Raw genomic sequence first — 16437 nt, 5'->3', positions numbered from 1 at the left:
CCACTAATTTCCTGGAAATTTTCCTTAGGCTTTAAGTGACAGACAGGTTCAGATGGGAGGCATATAGAACCATGTTACCTGTCTGCTGAAGTAATTCCTCTTCCCTAGCTGGAGTTTGGTTCCTACTCTTTACAATTGTTCATATTTGTTGTTTTTTGTTTGTTTGTTTGTTTGGTTTTTTACAAAGGCTAAATTGAGGTGGGGGGAAGAGTGCAGATTGCATGTAGTGACAGGCTCAACTAACTGCAATTGGGATGATCAGAGCCTGTGCACAGGCAGCTTTACCCCACCATTTTAAGTCAGGAGTTCTTGTAGGACCTTGGCTAAACCACTGGTCCAAAGCCCACTGAAGAGAAGCGCTTCAATGAGTTCTGGATGAGGGTTAGGGTTGCCAACCCTCTAGGCTTGCCCTGGAGTCTCCAGGAATTAGACATAAATCTCCAGGAGCCTGTTGAGAGTCACCTGGCAGATAAATGATAGGACATTCATTAAAATAAATATTAAATATTGAATCCAATATATATAGTAGTCCAGCGGGTTTTTAAAATGCACCAGTGACGTGCATTTGCCTTCCTGGCATAAAGTCTATGCACCATTATCCATAACTGATGCACGTGGGCACGTTCAGTGTTGTGTGTCGTGGGCACATTGGCATTCCCAAAACCTCATGGAATAGACTCAGAGTTGGCAACCCTAATGTGAGGCAGCACAGTCACTTGTGCAGGCTTCCTTGTTTTCTACCCAGTTGAGTAGGCTTCCCAGATTCCTATAAAATGAGGCTGGAAACTTGAACTAATTCTGTGTCAGTAAATCTAGAATTCAAGATGTGAAGCAGGGAGCACTGGCATTTCCAAACAGAGGTTCCCTTGTCTTTACCTTGGCACAGGCTTGAAACGCATCAGCCAGGGCTGGGGTGGAGTCATTTACTCCCTGGTGTTGGAGCTCTGAAGGTGAAGGTGGGGGGCAGGCTTTGTCTCGTGTTTTGCAGGGAGGCAGAAAGGGGGTGGCTGAGCTGGGGGTGGCATGGAGAGAGGCTGAGGGGGAGCACAGGTCGTGATGCAGATGCTGGGGTGGCTGGTGCTGGTACTGGGGGCAGCCAGCTCAGAACTGGGCACAGGGCAGCCCGAGGCGGCATGGGGGGTGGCAGTGCCATTCATCTTTGACCCACACACCACATGCTGCCCAGCCTGCCACTACAGCAGCCTCTGCATCTGCAACAGCACCTGCTTCTATGCCATGGGTTATGAGGGCCAGCTGTGCCAGTAGGATAAAGGGCTCTAGCAGTATGGCCCTGCTGCGGGCACGGGCCGCAGCTGCAGGGCGTGGCGCCCTTCACTGGAGGGGGTTGGCACCATCACCCCAGGAGGGCTCAGCCATCAGCAGGTACCATGCAGAAGATGTCCAGCCCCTGCAGGAGGAAAGGGCCCTACCCAGGTGCTCTCTACAATGCGGGGATCAGGGCTTCCAGGTTTGGTCACCTGTGGGGAGCCACAAGTTTGAGTTCCCTGCCAAGGCCTGGGTGCTGGGGAGCTAACAGTGCAGGGATGGATGATCAATCTCCATTGGCAACACATAGGGGGTGCATGTGCACCCTCTGAGATTGGCAGCACCGCCGCTGCTGTTATGGGCGGTTGCTGATTGCTGCTGGCCACTGCTGACACTGCTGGCAGCATCTGCAGGTGGTTGCCGACTGCTGGTCAGCACTCAACACCCCACCGCCGCCACTGCCACCAGTGGGCAGTCGCCGTGCCTCCCCCCCACCCCTCCAGCCTCTGGGGGAATGTGTCGTTCATGTCCATCCCTATTTAGTAGTAAGCTCAAATGCCTTTAGATCAGTGGTCTCCAACCTCTTTAAGAAGGAGATCACTTTTGGCATTTAAAAGGAACCCAAGATCTACTATGTGCTGCTGCCACCCCCTCTTCCCTCCTCCCAGCAGGTAAGTCTGTGGGGAGGGAGGGGGGGTGGGCAGATCAAGGCAGAGGGAGAAAAAATTATTTGGGGGAGCACCTCCCTGGCAGGTAAGTCCCACCTGGCGGAGGCCCCTGCTACTGCCTCTGCATCGCTGTGGGGCCTTGATCTAGCCCCCCCGCTTCCCTCCCTCACAGACCAACCTGCTGGGCCAGAGCATGTGTGCGCATGCACGCAGGCACTCGGCCTCCCACCTCAGCCTCGGATCTACTCCATGAGGCTCCGAGATCTACTGGTGGATCAAGATCCACTGGTCGGTGATCACTGCTTTAGAAAGAGACTCCTCTGGTGGTCACAGTAATAATTAGGCTTCTTTGGCGATTTGAGAAGTATGGGGGGTATTCTTTCTTTACTTGTTCATAGGGACAAAACTGCCTAGAATTTTGAAGGAGAATCAATGCAGCCTTCTCTGAGAAAGTTATCTGTGCAGATGAAGTTCTAGATAAGTAAATTCCTTCATATCATGTCCCATCAAAAAGACTCATTGAGATCAGTTACTTTTCTCCTTTTCCAGACAAGAGCTGTTTAAGGGTATGCCTATTATTTTGTCTCCTTTTCACCTGAGGCATCATTGTCATGGTCTAGTCAATAAAAAGATTCTTCTTTGGCATTCCTAGCATTTTCAGGGTGCTGGAAAGGTTGAATGTAGAGGAAGAAATTGTGCTTGGTAGTGAAAGGAGACAACAAACCTGTCATGTTACTTGTGACTACTATGAAAACTTTTGTTATGAATGTAATTAGATGTTTGTATGAGCCGTTGATTGATTTTTCCACCCTTCTTCCTCCCTCCCCCCCCCCCCATATTACATCTATTCAATTTCCAACCAGAATAGGCCCGAGAGTGCTTGCTGGAGTAAACTGGTGGACTGAATAAATGCTATCTGTTTCCACTGTCTTGTGCTAAAAACTGATGTGACAGGGTGATGAAGTCTGGAGAGTTTTTGTTGTATACCATGAAGTGAACCCCTTTTTCCCTGATGGAAACTATTCACAGAATGGCATTTTCAACCTCTTCCTCTTTGTGTTAATTGCTCTGAGAGAAGCATCAACCCTGCTTGTCTCCAAGGGTATGTGACATTCAGGAGATTGAATTTATGAGCTGTTTCCCAAGGCCAGTGTCACAAAGGGAATGCTGATCAGTTGAAAGAATTTCTTTTAAAAATGTTTTTTTTGTTCAAATTGAGAGAGGATTGCTTGCAGTTAGAGCAACACTCCATAACATCTGAACCCTAAGTAGCCTGTAAATATTGTTGTAGTGGTATTACAAAATGCTTAAGCAATTGCCTAAGGTATTGTTATTAATTGTGGCTTTTAAAACGGGGTTTACTTTTTAGTCAGATAATTTAAGCTGCAGACAGCTACTTTCCAGCTAGCTGGAACTATTGTATTTCTTGCTTAAGAAAAAACAAAAAATCCAGGGGCACACATTTTGACAAAGAGGATGGCAAGAAGCTGGACTTCAATCTGGAGTTGCCTATAGTCTTCGAAATAGAAAGGCAAAGGTCTTCCTTAAAAAATGTTTGGAGTCTTTTCTATGCTTTGTTTCTCTCCATTAACATTGGTTTCTAATCCCAATGTTATAAAAGTTCTTTAAATATTCTAAAGCATTGCTTCCTTCAGGGACCTCCTTATAATCCATCCACTTCTATCACAGGAAACTGGCCAAGCAATAATAGATAAATGCAACAGGCTGAGAGTAGTTGCTATTACTTGTTGTAAAACAAAACCTTTTAAGTAATTGGGATCAAAGTATCAAGTTCCCAACAAACCTGTCCTTGGGGATCTCATTGCTGTTCTCTTGGTTTTCTTTACCGTTTTCCCTGCTACCTATTTGATATACTCATTTCATGCATTCTCTGGCATGTTTTACTATATATGGTCTTCAAGGTGGATTCTCTTAGAATATGTGTGTAGTGTCTAGCTAAATACATTCCTATTTTGGATACTGCTGCAGTACAAAACTTAGTATAAATAAGGAAAATTTAAAAATGTGTGGAACTGGTACTATAACTTTCTTTAAATTTACCACTTTGGGTCTGATTCTGCAGAGTATGAATGGAGTGGAGCTGATCAAATACCTTGCTTGTGTGACCCTGGGCACGACACTACACGTGTCCTCACCTAAATTGTGGGATCCTGGGGTACCCAGTAGCCCTGCCCAGCCCCCCTGGGAAGCTGCTGCAGTGCCCCCGAGCGGAGAGCCTCCCCTTACAATCACGCACCCTCGCAGACAGTTCTCAAACTATTTACAAGGTTTAATTATTTACAAAATAACAAGTAACCAATAAATAAACACATTGATATACCAACTAATAAACCCTCAAGAACTTATTTACAGTCTCTCACTTGCACATGGTGTACTGGGGATCCTGTGTGCACTGCCCTGGCAGGGTGTCTCAGGAAGCAGCACTGTCTGTGTCCCTGCATGTGGTCTGTGGGCGCTCCCTGGTGCTGGTGTCCCTCTCTGTGCTCCAGAGGTCTCTGGGCAGCAGGTGGTGGCTTCTCCTCTGCAGTCCCTGCAAGACAGCCTCCCCCTGCTTCTGCCCCCGCTTCCCTGGCTCAGCAGGGAGCAGTGTCTGGGCTGCAGGCTGTAGCAGCTCTCATGACCCGCACAGCCTCACAGCCCCGGCAAACGCAGCCCCTCCCAGGGCCTTGCCTGCCCCGGGGCCCCTCACCCACCAGGGAAAACAGGGCAGTCTCCAGCAGTCTCCCCCTGGCTACGCTGTGCTCGTCCAGCCACACCAGGCTGCAGGCGGGTCTTCCCAGGCTCGGAGTCTCCACACAAGCAGCCCCTCTCTGGTCCTGCCACTGCAGTGCTCCCCAGCAGAGAGAGAAACTAGATACTGTATCACTCCCGGTGCAGCCTCTGCTGCTGCTTCTGCAGGGCTCTGCCAGGGGCTCTCCGAGGGACCACTGTGCTGAGACTCTCTCCCGTCTCCAGCCTGCCCCTCTCTCTCTCTCTCTCATTCCCCTCCCCTGGCAGGAAAACTGCTTCCCCTTTTATCCAAGCCTCTCAGCCTATCCCAGGCCAGGGCCCTTCCGGGGCTTTTGCTAAGGGCTCTATTTCAAAACTTTGCTGGGGTTACGTCGCCCCTCCCACTTCCAACAGGGCTGCCTCCAAACAGCTTCACTTGCCCTCAGAGCCTACAGTGTCCCTGCTGGGACAAATTCTGTCTCTCTGCAGGGCAGCCCTTCCCATTCTTTCAGGTGGGTCCATTTTTTTAATGCTGCTACACTTGCATAGCTGAATTCTTAATAGCTCTTTGGTTTACTTTTTGCTAAATGTGAACAGTTGTAGAAATAAGGTTTTGCTCACATCAGTATTTGGGAAGTGGCCATTCTTATATTGAATACCTGTTTTCACAGTGACTGAGTGTATTTAGGTGTAAACATGAAATTATTAAGGGATTGTTTGCTTTTCCATTTCAGATTTCTCAGCCATTCAAACAGAGGGTAGAAACAATAGCATGTGATTTAGGAGAACCAATCCTACACAAGCACCAATGAATTGCAAAGAGCAAAAATGAAAACCGCACATGCTATAGTCTGAATCTGGTGAATGGCAAATATATTAATAGACATCTATATTAATAGACATCAGGATCAATTCATGAAAGATTTATAAGTAAAGACAAGAGCTAAATTTGTCAAATAATTTATTTGCAGTGAATAATCTAACCAGCTATACTCAGACCCTTGCAAGATAGGGGGTTTTCATTTGTCTCATGCTGCACATATTTTGGCTGTCAGCAAAAAAAAAAGAGCCAATGAAATACAGGAAGAGTCTCCTGAACAGATGCATCAAAAGTTTTATCATAAACCACTTTAATCTAAAATGCAGCTAAGATGGAACAATCCCATGCACTGGTACAGGCTGGGGACTGACTGGCTAAGCAGCAGCTCTGCAGAAAAGGCTTAAGCTGAATATGAGCTGACAGTGTGAACCTGTTGCCAAGAAGGCTAGTGGCATACTGGGCGGCATTAGTAGGAGCGTTGCTGGCAGATCGAAGGAAGAGCTTATTCCCCTCTATTTCACACTGGTAAAGCTACACGTGTGTTCAGTTTTGGGTGCCCCACTACAAAAGATAGGCAGCCAAATTGGAGATAGTCCAGTGAAGGGCAATGAAAATAGTTTGAGGACTGTGGAACATGACTTATGAGGAGAGGTTGAGGGAACTGGGCTTATTTAGTCTGGAGAAGAGTAGATTGAGAGGGCATTTAATAGCAGCCTTCAAGGACCTGAAGGGTGCTTACAAAGAAGATGGAGCTAGATTGTTCTCAGTGGTGGCAGATGAGAGAACAAGAAGCAATGGTCTCAAGTTGCAGCAAAAGGAGGTTTAGGTTAGATATTAGGAAACACTCTCTCACAAGGAGGGTAGTAAAGCACTGGAACAGGATACCCAGAGAGGTTGTGGAATCTCCTTCCTTGGTGGTTTTTAAGACCCCAGGATGATCCTACTTTGAGCAGGAGGTTGGGCTAGATGACTTCCTGAGGTCTTTTCCAAACGTAATTGCATTTTAAGAAGGCCATTTGAGAAGAAAATTGAGGATGGAGCGGGAAATGAGAGGGTGGCAAGAGAACCAGAAGGTGCTAATGATGTCAATACATGTCTTAACCACACCCACCCTACTCTCTTCTGTTTCCTGAACTTACTTTTTTCTTTTCCTCTATCTTTGACCTAAATTGTCAAAAGCATCTATTGAGGTTTAGTACATTGCTAGACATCTGTTTTGTGACACTCTTGCATCTGTCTTGCATGTAGATCTAAAATATTCTCTATCCCTTTTCTTACTATGAAGTTTGAAAATATAAAATCTTATCTGTGATGTTTTACATTTTCTGTGCTGTGAACCTCCTTCCACCTACTCACACTCCATCCATTTGGTAATATAGGATAGCAAGCTGTTTGTGATCATGATTCTTGTTCATGAACTCCTGATTTGACAAATTCTGGTTTAAGTCAGCTTTGTGAATTCCTCCCTAGCCTTCTCTGATCTTATATACCTGGTTTATTTTATTAGAAAATATTAAAAAGCATGCCTGTTGACATGGCTTTGTAGAACTAGAAGAAAATATATAACTCCATCGTAATCTGTTCCATGGGTTACAGGCCTATATCAATTGCTAGTTTTTTGTCAATAGTTCTGGGTTGGAAGCACAAAAAAATAAAGTAAATTGAAAAAAATCTAAAGTTAAAAGTTTGTGGAAGGTATCTGCACTTATACAAGAATTTAAAAATACAATAGCATCCTTTTTGCTTTCTTGGGTTTAATCTTAAGAATGAATTAGTGTGTATTTATAGGCCTCCTACTCAGAAGTATTTTTCAGAAGTGTCTGTGAACATAGGGGTATTTAATTAGGCCATGTCCCTTGTCTTGCTGCAACTTGTTATCCAAAATGTAAAAATGGCAGGGAGTGTCTCTGACCTGGCAAATGCAGAGGCCCACCTGGCTCTGGAGGAAGATACTGTCATAAAGGTGAGTTAAATCAAGAAATATTTCAGATTAGAAAAACAGCTGGCGTTTGGGAAATAGGAATAGGGAGAATGTAGTTGAGACTTATCTAGGGCCTGCTCTAATACCCATTAAAATAATTGGGAAATCTGCATTGATTTCACTGGGAGTTGGATCTGCCCCTAATTCCTTTACCATCTGTTCTTGTTTAAGATCCATATCCATAGCAATTTTGCACATGCAGGGGGAAATGGAATATCTGAGCTGAGATCTGTCATGTGGATTTAAGACAATTTTGCCCTCAGGATAGACACAAATATATTCTGTACTTTGGGGTCGTTGAGCTAAATGAAGATGTTTTCTCAGCTATTTCTTAATGAGTTGACTTCTTGCTGTTCTCAGATAGATGTGTGTGTGTGTGTGTGTGTGTGTGTGTGTATATATATATATATATATATATATATATAGGGATCCAATTAATAATTTTGCATTCATTTGTGGAACCTCTATAAATTATTTATATGAATAGTAATGCTTTGGAAAACAGCTTACAAATGTTTTCAGCTGTTAAGCCATTGATAAGTTTTTGGAGATTTATGAAGAAGAAAGATGCATCTTTACTACTGGCTTAGTATTAAGCCTTATGATCATCCATGCAGGAGTGGCAGGAGAAATAAAAAAAAAATTACATATTCTAATTTTCAGATAAAATATTTGTCTAGGGCAGCCCCCAAACTGGTGAGGATGGGATAGGCAGCATGGTCCCCCACAGCCTTGGGTGAGAGAGAAGAGGACAAAGCAATTTAATTTTTCTGTAGAGAGAAATAACTCAGCTTGGTAAAGCAGACCTCCCAGGTCTGGACACACACCTTTCCATGATGCTGAAAGATAGGCTGTTAGCAGTTTGCTGAGACAAAGAACTTCCCAGCGCATTAGGCTTTCATCTCCCTTAATCAGTATTCTCTGTAATTCAGCTCAGACCCTAGCTAGTTATGCTTCATAGGAATTAATCTGTACTTATACTCTGCTTGATATTCGCCTTGTGGATTTTTCTACCCTGTGTCAAGTGCATGCACGGCTTGAATTTAACCTAGTCTTTCTCAAAACCTAGGATATGTTCTGCGGAAGGGACAGGTCTGGACAGATTTGCAATCATTAAAAAATGTATGTAATGATCTAGATGATGTTTTGTAATGAAAACATGATCTGAATGTAATTGATGTAGTAACATTTGCTTGAGTTTGCAGAGAACTTGAAAAGTTGGCCAGAGGGTGTGCATTAACTTAGCCATTCTAAAGGATGCTTAATTCAAATGTCAATGATAATACATTAATGTTGACTATGATTATTTTTTTATTCTCATCAAAAATATAAGAATAAAGAAGAGCCACAGAATGCAGGTTTACTACATGATTGGAATATGTATCTTTGCAATGTATTCAGAATGAGTATATCACAAGAGATGGCTGAGGGGGGACTCCTGTGGCACTATACAAATTCATTGGGGGGTGGCGGGAGGGAGACTCAGTTTTCCAACATTTGGGAGACGTCTTGATGGAAGGTGCTAAGCCAGGCTGGGGCATCTTGGGATGGAGGACCAGGAATCTATTGAGAACAGGCTGTCTTTGGTAATTGTGTCTTAAACTACGATAGTATCTGAGCAATTATCGTTCATATTTATTCTCACATTACTCCTGTGAGCCAGGGAAATACGACTCTCACCATGCAACAGAAGGACTGGGGACATGCCTATGCTGCAAGCATACCATGCGGGACAGTCATGTCCTGATATATGCTGCCGTGTTCCAGGTGGGTGTCCTGAACTGGAAATGGTATAGCTGTGTTGGAGTTGTGCAGCAGGCAGGCTAATTAACATTGTTTATTAGCTCATCTGTGGCAATGCACAAATGTGAGTATACTGTTTCTGATTTAGGAGGCAGCCCAGAAGAAACAGCATAGTGTGTCTGACTGTCTGTACAGTATGCTTGCAGTGTACACATATCATAAGTGACTTTCTGAACATCATCCAGGCATCTGAAACAGAGCAAAGATCTGAACCTCTCTCTTCCATGTTCCAACTAATTGTCTAACAACTGGAATATCCTTCTTTTCTATAGCAAAGCTGTTGAGTGGAGTAATCACCACTGTTATGTTAGGATGTTCATGTGGCTGCACAGATTGCATGTCACCCCACATTTGAAAAGTGGTTTTGGGGAGCACAGGTTGCTTTAGCAGTCAGCTGTGCAGAAGCTGGTTTAGGCTCCACTGAACCAAGATTTAATAAGTGTAGTCAATGTTGTCTGAAAGTAGTACCTCAGAATCCTTGAGATCCTGTTTAAGCAAACAGTTAAACATATAGATTTCATAGACATTAGGGCTGGAAGGGACCTGGCAAAATCATCAGGTCCAGCCCCCTGCCCAAGGGGCAGGAAGTCAGCTGGGGTCAAATGATCCCAGCAAGATAGGCATCCAAGTGTTTCTTGAAAGTGTCCAGGGTAGGTTCATGTACCACCTCTGGGGGGAGTTTATTCCAGGCCCTGAGGACTCAGACAGTGAAGAAGTTTCTTCCTTATGTCCAGCCTAAAACGGTCTTCCAGGAGTTTGTGACCATTGTCTTCCGTTGGGGTGCCCTGGTGAACAGATGTTCTCCCAGTTCCTGATGCACACCCCTTATGTACTTATAGGCTGACACCAAGTCACCCCTGAGCCTATGCTTTTCCAGGCTGAAGAGTCCCATGTCTCTGAGTCTCTCCTCCTAAAACCTGCTCTTTCGTCCTCTAATCATGTGCGGGGCTCTCCTCTGGATTCTTTCAAGCTTCTCCACATCCTTTCTGAATTGTGGAGCCCAGAACTGAATGCAGTACTCCAGCTGCGGCCTCACCAAGGCCAAGTACAACCAGAGGATGATCTCCTGGGTCTTGCTTGAAATGTATCGGTAGATGCAAGCCACAATTTTGTTTTCTTTCGCAGCTGCAGCATCACATTGGTGGTTTATGTTCATATTGTGGTCAATCATGACCCCCAAATCTCTTTCAGTCGTGGTGCTAGTGAGTGTAGCACTGCTGAGCCTATAAGTGTGATGCAAGTTTTTTCTTCCAAGGTGGAGCATCTTCCATTTCTCTGTGTTGAATGCCATCAGGTTTTGATCCACCCACCTTGCAAACCTGTCAAGGTCAGCCTGGATCACCAGCCTATCCTCTAGGGTGACCACACTTTCCCATCGTTTGGTGTTGTCAGTGAGCATAACCAGTCTGCTTCTGACACCAGAGTCCAGATCATTTATAAATAAACTATAGAGTACAGGTCTGAGAACGAAGCCTCAGGGGATGCCACTGGTCACCATGCACCATGTTGATTCGGTTTCATCGACTATCATATGTCAAGCAAGGTAGATAGATGCACACTTGACTAGGGTGCTTTTGGCAGGGATGATCCTGCCTTGAGAAGTGGTTGGACTAGATTGGCCTCTGGGCCCTACCAAACCTGCTTTTCTGTGATTTCCTGACATGTAAGATTATGCTTAATATTAAGTACCTGCTTAAGCATTTTGCTATGTCAGGATCTAAGGACTTGATTATCTTTACTCATGCTGTTTTTCTGTGTCTGCTACATGTAAAGAGAGCAGGATTAGACCCTGCACTAAATTGCATACAACATTTACAACAGTTGAGAGAAATTAGTGTTAAAACATAATAACAGCCTCTATTTTACTAATAGGTTGCAGTCAGAAACTTTATTAATAATGAAGTTGACTAAAATGGCAGTCTATCAACCGCTTCAGACTTGTTCTATCATGTGTAGTTGAGGGCAGATGAACGATTCATGACTTTTATCTGTTGCATGTGTACTACACTTTTGCAGTAAGCTGTGAAGGAGGGTGTCAGAATGGTGGGAGTGCATCTCTGTCAATGGGATTGTGAAGTGTCTTTGTGCTTCTGGCTGGACTGGGCTAAGGTGCCAGGAAGGTAAGTGCTGATATCTGTACTTTGTTTGTACCCACGGTAACTCAAATGCTAACAGTGCCTGGGGACTGTAAACATGTCCAGATGGCAGCCTAATGAGAGATCTGTGGAAACAACATCTTTTGCCAGATATGTGACTGCAGTCTGCTCCGTTTTTCATTACTATTTGCTGAATGTATAAAACCAAGTTGGGAGCAGACTTCCCATTCATGTGCCAGAAAAGCTATTTAATTTGAGGAAACTGTCTTTCGCTTCATTGAAATGGCAGCTTTGCTCTTCTATTAGGATAATAAAGTAGAAGTACATTATATATACAGTATATAGTGGCTGAAAAAATAAGATATTTTGCATGGATTTGAAGCATTTGCAATACTAACAAAAGCATTTAAAAAGGATTAAGAACTGATAATTATGCAGAGTTTACAGAACTGCTATGAAAGTGGGGGAGTCATTCAATCACTAGTGATGTTAATTTCAAAGTAAATGCAGTGAAATTACTTTTGAGCTAAAGTGTTATAAATCTATTAAGAATTTCATTGTGATCCTTTATCCAGTAAGGGTAGCTTACTGAAAATTTAAGTGAATGGTAGCTATAGGAATGCACTTATCTTTTAAGTGAAGCTGATAAGCATGCAGGCCAGAACATTGATTGATAGAAATGGGCATAACTATATTATGGGCCTATGCTGTTTTACACCAGCTAACAATCTGACTCAATCTCGTCTGTTTATAGCCTGCATAAGTGTAGTAGGGAACTGCTTATTTTATCTACTCTTTTTTTCTTTCCAGCAATTTATCCTCAGGGATGTCAGAACAATGGAGCTTGTGTGGCCCCTGGAATCTGCAGCTGCTGAGCTGGAGGCATTGGTGGAGATTGCCATCTAGGTAAACTACACTGATATTTATTTTTCATTATTGTATGTGCATATTTGAATAACTAATTGATGGTTCAAATCACCAATGCCTGGCTAAGCTCCAAATAAAGGACCTCATACTAGTATTTGTCATGGTTACATTTGGTAGGGACTGGCTTATGAGTACAGGGAGATAGAGCCATCGTGCACCTCTGAATATCTAGTTACATTCCAAGCTTTGGGTGGTCACCAAAACTATTATTTAATGCCGTTTGTGAATCTATGTGAAACAAGTTTTGTGGATTCAGGTCAGCAGTTAGTATGAAGATATTTGTCGCCCAAAACCTCGTCAAGGTTGGCACTAGTTGGTAGTCTTAGAGAGCCTAAGGACTTTATGGGCATGATAAATGAAATTCCCTCTCACTTCGGAAGCGTTCCCTCTGGAAGTTTCACAGGATGGTTGCCTGTTTCCTTTGTCTAGAGAGTAAATAAAAGGCTGTAGTAAACAGCTGTCTTAATCCTGCTAAGTAAGATAAGAGCCACACACTTCCAAAACACTGATACCCAGTTAGGAGAGGAAGGAGCATATCATTTTTGATCCAAACATGCCTTTCCCCTTTTTGCATTACCTTTCCTTCCCATACAGCTACCCCATGTGTTACCACAATGCTGTTTCATTTCTGGAAGCAGAGGCATTATATTAGGAAGAGCAGACTTTCTTCCTGCCATCCTGGAGACTGAAGATTGCTTTCTGGAGATTGCCCTTGAACTGGGTCTCCTCAATGCTGCTGCTCTAGACTCTGGATTAATCCCCTGGACTAATCCTTTTGAAATGAATAATTTGGTGGAAAAGGACTATCTTTGAAATACCAGTCATATGGACCTTGGATTCCAAGCACTGTAGAAACATTAATGCAGCTGATGATGTCAAGCAGCCCTTGCAAATAAATGCTATAATCTACTCTCTTGTAGCAGCAACACCACAAATCACATCTCTGATGAAACAGCTTATCCCTTGTTCTTTCTAATGCAAAAAGACAGGAGTGCAGGGGTTGCCCTGAGGTTCAAGGGTAGATGTCAGAAGAAATTAGAAAGCCCCAGGTCCCACAGTGTTTAGTTAATGAAAATCTTGTGGAACAGTGATTGAAGCGTTTGGGGTCTTCACATCCCGTTTAATTTGGCATTGCCTCAGTTATGGCACTAGCGATCAGTTTAGGAATACCAGTTGCCACATTTTGATTTTATTTTGAAATTCTCATGCAGGGCCTGTGAAACTAACAATTAACTTGCATTTGCAACCTTATATGTAACGCTGGTGTGGAGCCAAGGCCCTGCCTATTCATTGTCTCCCTTCCTCCTCATGCCTCCCAACTCCAGCCCGTATGCTCTGGGAGAAGTAGTGTGCGTACAACAAACACTGACTACACCTCTGTATCCAAACCCCAGTTTTAGTTAGCCCCTAGAAAGTATGGAAATAGGAATTCTTATGTCCTTTATGCAAGAAGCAAGGATTATTGTGACTGATATCTTTTATTGGACCAACTGCATGGTTGAGGTAAGCTCAAATAAGCTTTCAAATGCAATAGTTTTCCTCAGGTGTGAGGGAAAAAGCAGGTGCAGGGGTGATTTAAAAGTATGGAGGACTGTGAACTTAGAGAAGAAAGAAATTCCCAGGGGTAGCAAACAGTTAACATTATCAGGAATGTACTCCAAGTCACAGTACAGCCTTTATCAAGAGAACAGATCCAGTTGTTTTAAAGGTGAAACAGAATGTGGGTGAACTTATGTACGTTACCACGGGACCTGAATAAAGGACATCAGGCTATAATTCAAGGAGTTTTTGCTTACATTATTTCCATTATGCTTTTATTGATATTGTCCCCAGAACTGTCATTGGGGAACGATTCTACTATACAGTGAGTCATACAAGAAACATTATACTCTTTTGTCTGAAAAAATGTACCATATATTTGGTGTCTCTCCCATTTCAGCTGTTTGTAAGCTGCCTTGTCAACATGGAGGGAAATATATAGCTCCAAACATGTGCCATTCTCTGGTTTACAATGTACGAAGAAAGGAATGAAACCTCTTCTGCTGAAGGAGTGTTACATTGTCTTATCAAGCAAATATGGGAGACAGGGAGGGAGGCTTTATTATTTTTTTTATCATACTTAATTGATTTATAAATATTTTTTCTTCCAAATATCTTAAAGAAAAGCTCTTCTGTGAGAGAGAGCAAGTATTTGGAAAAAATATTCCAGACAGTAACAAAGCCATTGAAATATATGTGAGTACTTCTGTGTGTTTTTAATGAGCAGAACAATTTTGTTTCTCTGTAAATGCAATTGACATTGAATATATCTTTTTTAAATAAAGCATTTCAGAATGGATGCCTGGTTTTCTTTCTCATTTCTCACTGATGATCATTAATAGAAGAACGGTCCCTCATGAAAAAAAGCTTCATACATTAATAGCTGATTATAACAAACATTTGCACTATTAAAACATCTTATTTAATCTTACTGTCAAAAGGGCATTTTAATGATTGTGCCTTCAGTAAAATCATCTGGGTCCAAATGGGGGGGAGCTTTTTCATATACCATATTAGGATTTGTTACTTAAGAAATAGATCTTAGAAAGGGATAGTAGAAATAATTTCCATTCCTTTAGGAACATCAAGCTGCTAAGCATAGTGTGGAAAACAAGGCTAAATCCTAATTCTTCTTCGACATAAGTAAAAATTGAAATGATGGTTCATTCTAGCTTGGAGGGGTGGGGGAGAAATTGGGAACACATAGGGCATATCTACATGAGATGCTTTACTGCTCAGTAGACCAATTTACTATGCAGTAAGCATCTACACGTGCAGATGCTTACTGCACAGTAAATTGGTCTACTCTGTCGTTAATTTGCTACCTACAAAAGTAGGTAGTAAATTTAACTGCAGAGTAGTTACTACGCAGTAATGCATGTGTAGATGGCTGATGTGGAGCTCCCCTTGGCTGCTGCAAAGGGGGTGGGAGCAGCTCTGCTCCCAAGAGGGAGCACATCCCCAATAGGCTTACTGAGCAGTATTTATTACTGTGCAGTAAACCTACTTTGAATTAAGTGCACGTGTAGGCATGCCCACCGACCACAAACTTACTATGTCCAGCAGTGATGCTTTCAAATGTTCAACAGCTCTCTGCATAATACTGTCTTAATTAGCCTGCCCTTGACATCATTCAGACAAAACTACTCTGCTTCCAGTATGAGCAATAGCTACACAGAACACTTGAGGGCACTGCTGCCAAACATGGTAAACTTGTAATCTAGAGCTGGCCACAATCTCCTTTTTCAAATTTAGTACCTGCTGTCTAAACCCTTTATTTATACCTGAAGCCTTTTTTTGTGTACTGATATGGCTTTCATCACCATCATATCTGGGCACTTCAGTCTTCCATCTATTCATCCCACGATATCCCTGTTATGTAGGGAGTTTTGCTGTTATGTCCATTTTGGAGAATCAATGCAGATAAATTATACTATTTACTCAGACAGAAAAGCAGTGACAAAGCAGGCTAATTAATCTAGGGTTCCCAAGTCCCAGTTTTGCACCATATCTGCTGGTCAGTCCCTCTTTTAGGACTGTTCCCTTGTAATAGAAGTATGGTGTGTTGGAGGGAGGGGTTATCTTACCAGGGACCAGAGAACGCCCTCAGAAACTATGGGATAAGGAAGAGAAGGAGCACCAGAGTCCTGCTAAAACCAGTGAGTAGAATCAGTAACTGCCACCAGAATATTTAAAAAAATCTCACCCAAATGTTTCATGGCAGATTTTAGGGGACATTCTTTTGAGGATATATATTTTACTATTTTTTAAAAATCAGCTCTGCTAGTGAGCACAAAGAGGCAGTTATCCTGTAGAAAGCCAATGTTGGGGGCTGGACTTCTTCCTCTAAATAATGCTTCAAGATTGCTTTCCTGTTGAGCAGCAAAAAGGTCTCACTCCCTCAGAATACGTTAGCTCTAAGTCATACAGTAGCTGCAATGGAAGGAATATTTCACCTGCTTTTCATTGCCACTAAACTTTGGCCAGATGCAGATGAAGCAAAGGGAGTCAAAGGTTCTTATTCTGAGATTCTTCATGCTTTTGGAGGAAGGACAAATGAAAGATATTCATATAATCTATTACATTTTGCAGCTTGTCTTCTGGTTA

General features: G+C 43.0%; 1 pseudogene; it reads left to right on the top strand.

Annotated features, from left to right (window-relative positions):
• The first annotated feature begins 1056 nt into the window (after positions 1-1056).
• LOC106738217 (von Willebrand factor D and EGF domain-containing protein-like) lies at positions 1057-14551 on the top strand (annotated as a pseudogene).
• Positions 14552-16437: the final 1886 nt, after the last annotated feature.

Source organism: Alligator mississippiensis, chromosome 5 (assembly GCF_030867095.1).
Source record: "Alligator mississippiensis isolate rAllMis1 chromosome 5, rAllMis1, whole genome shotgun sequence".
Lineage (NCBI taxonomy): Eukaryota > Metazoa > Chordata > Crocodylia > Alligatoridae > Alligator > Alligator mississippiensis.
The sequence above is the reverse complement of the archived record's forward strand: the minus strand, read 5'-3'. Positions and strand labels throughout refer to the sequence as shown.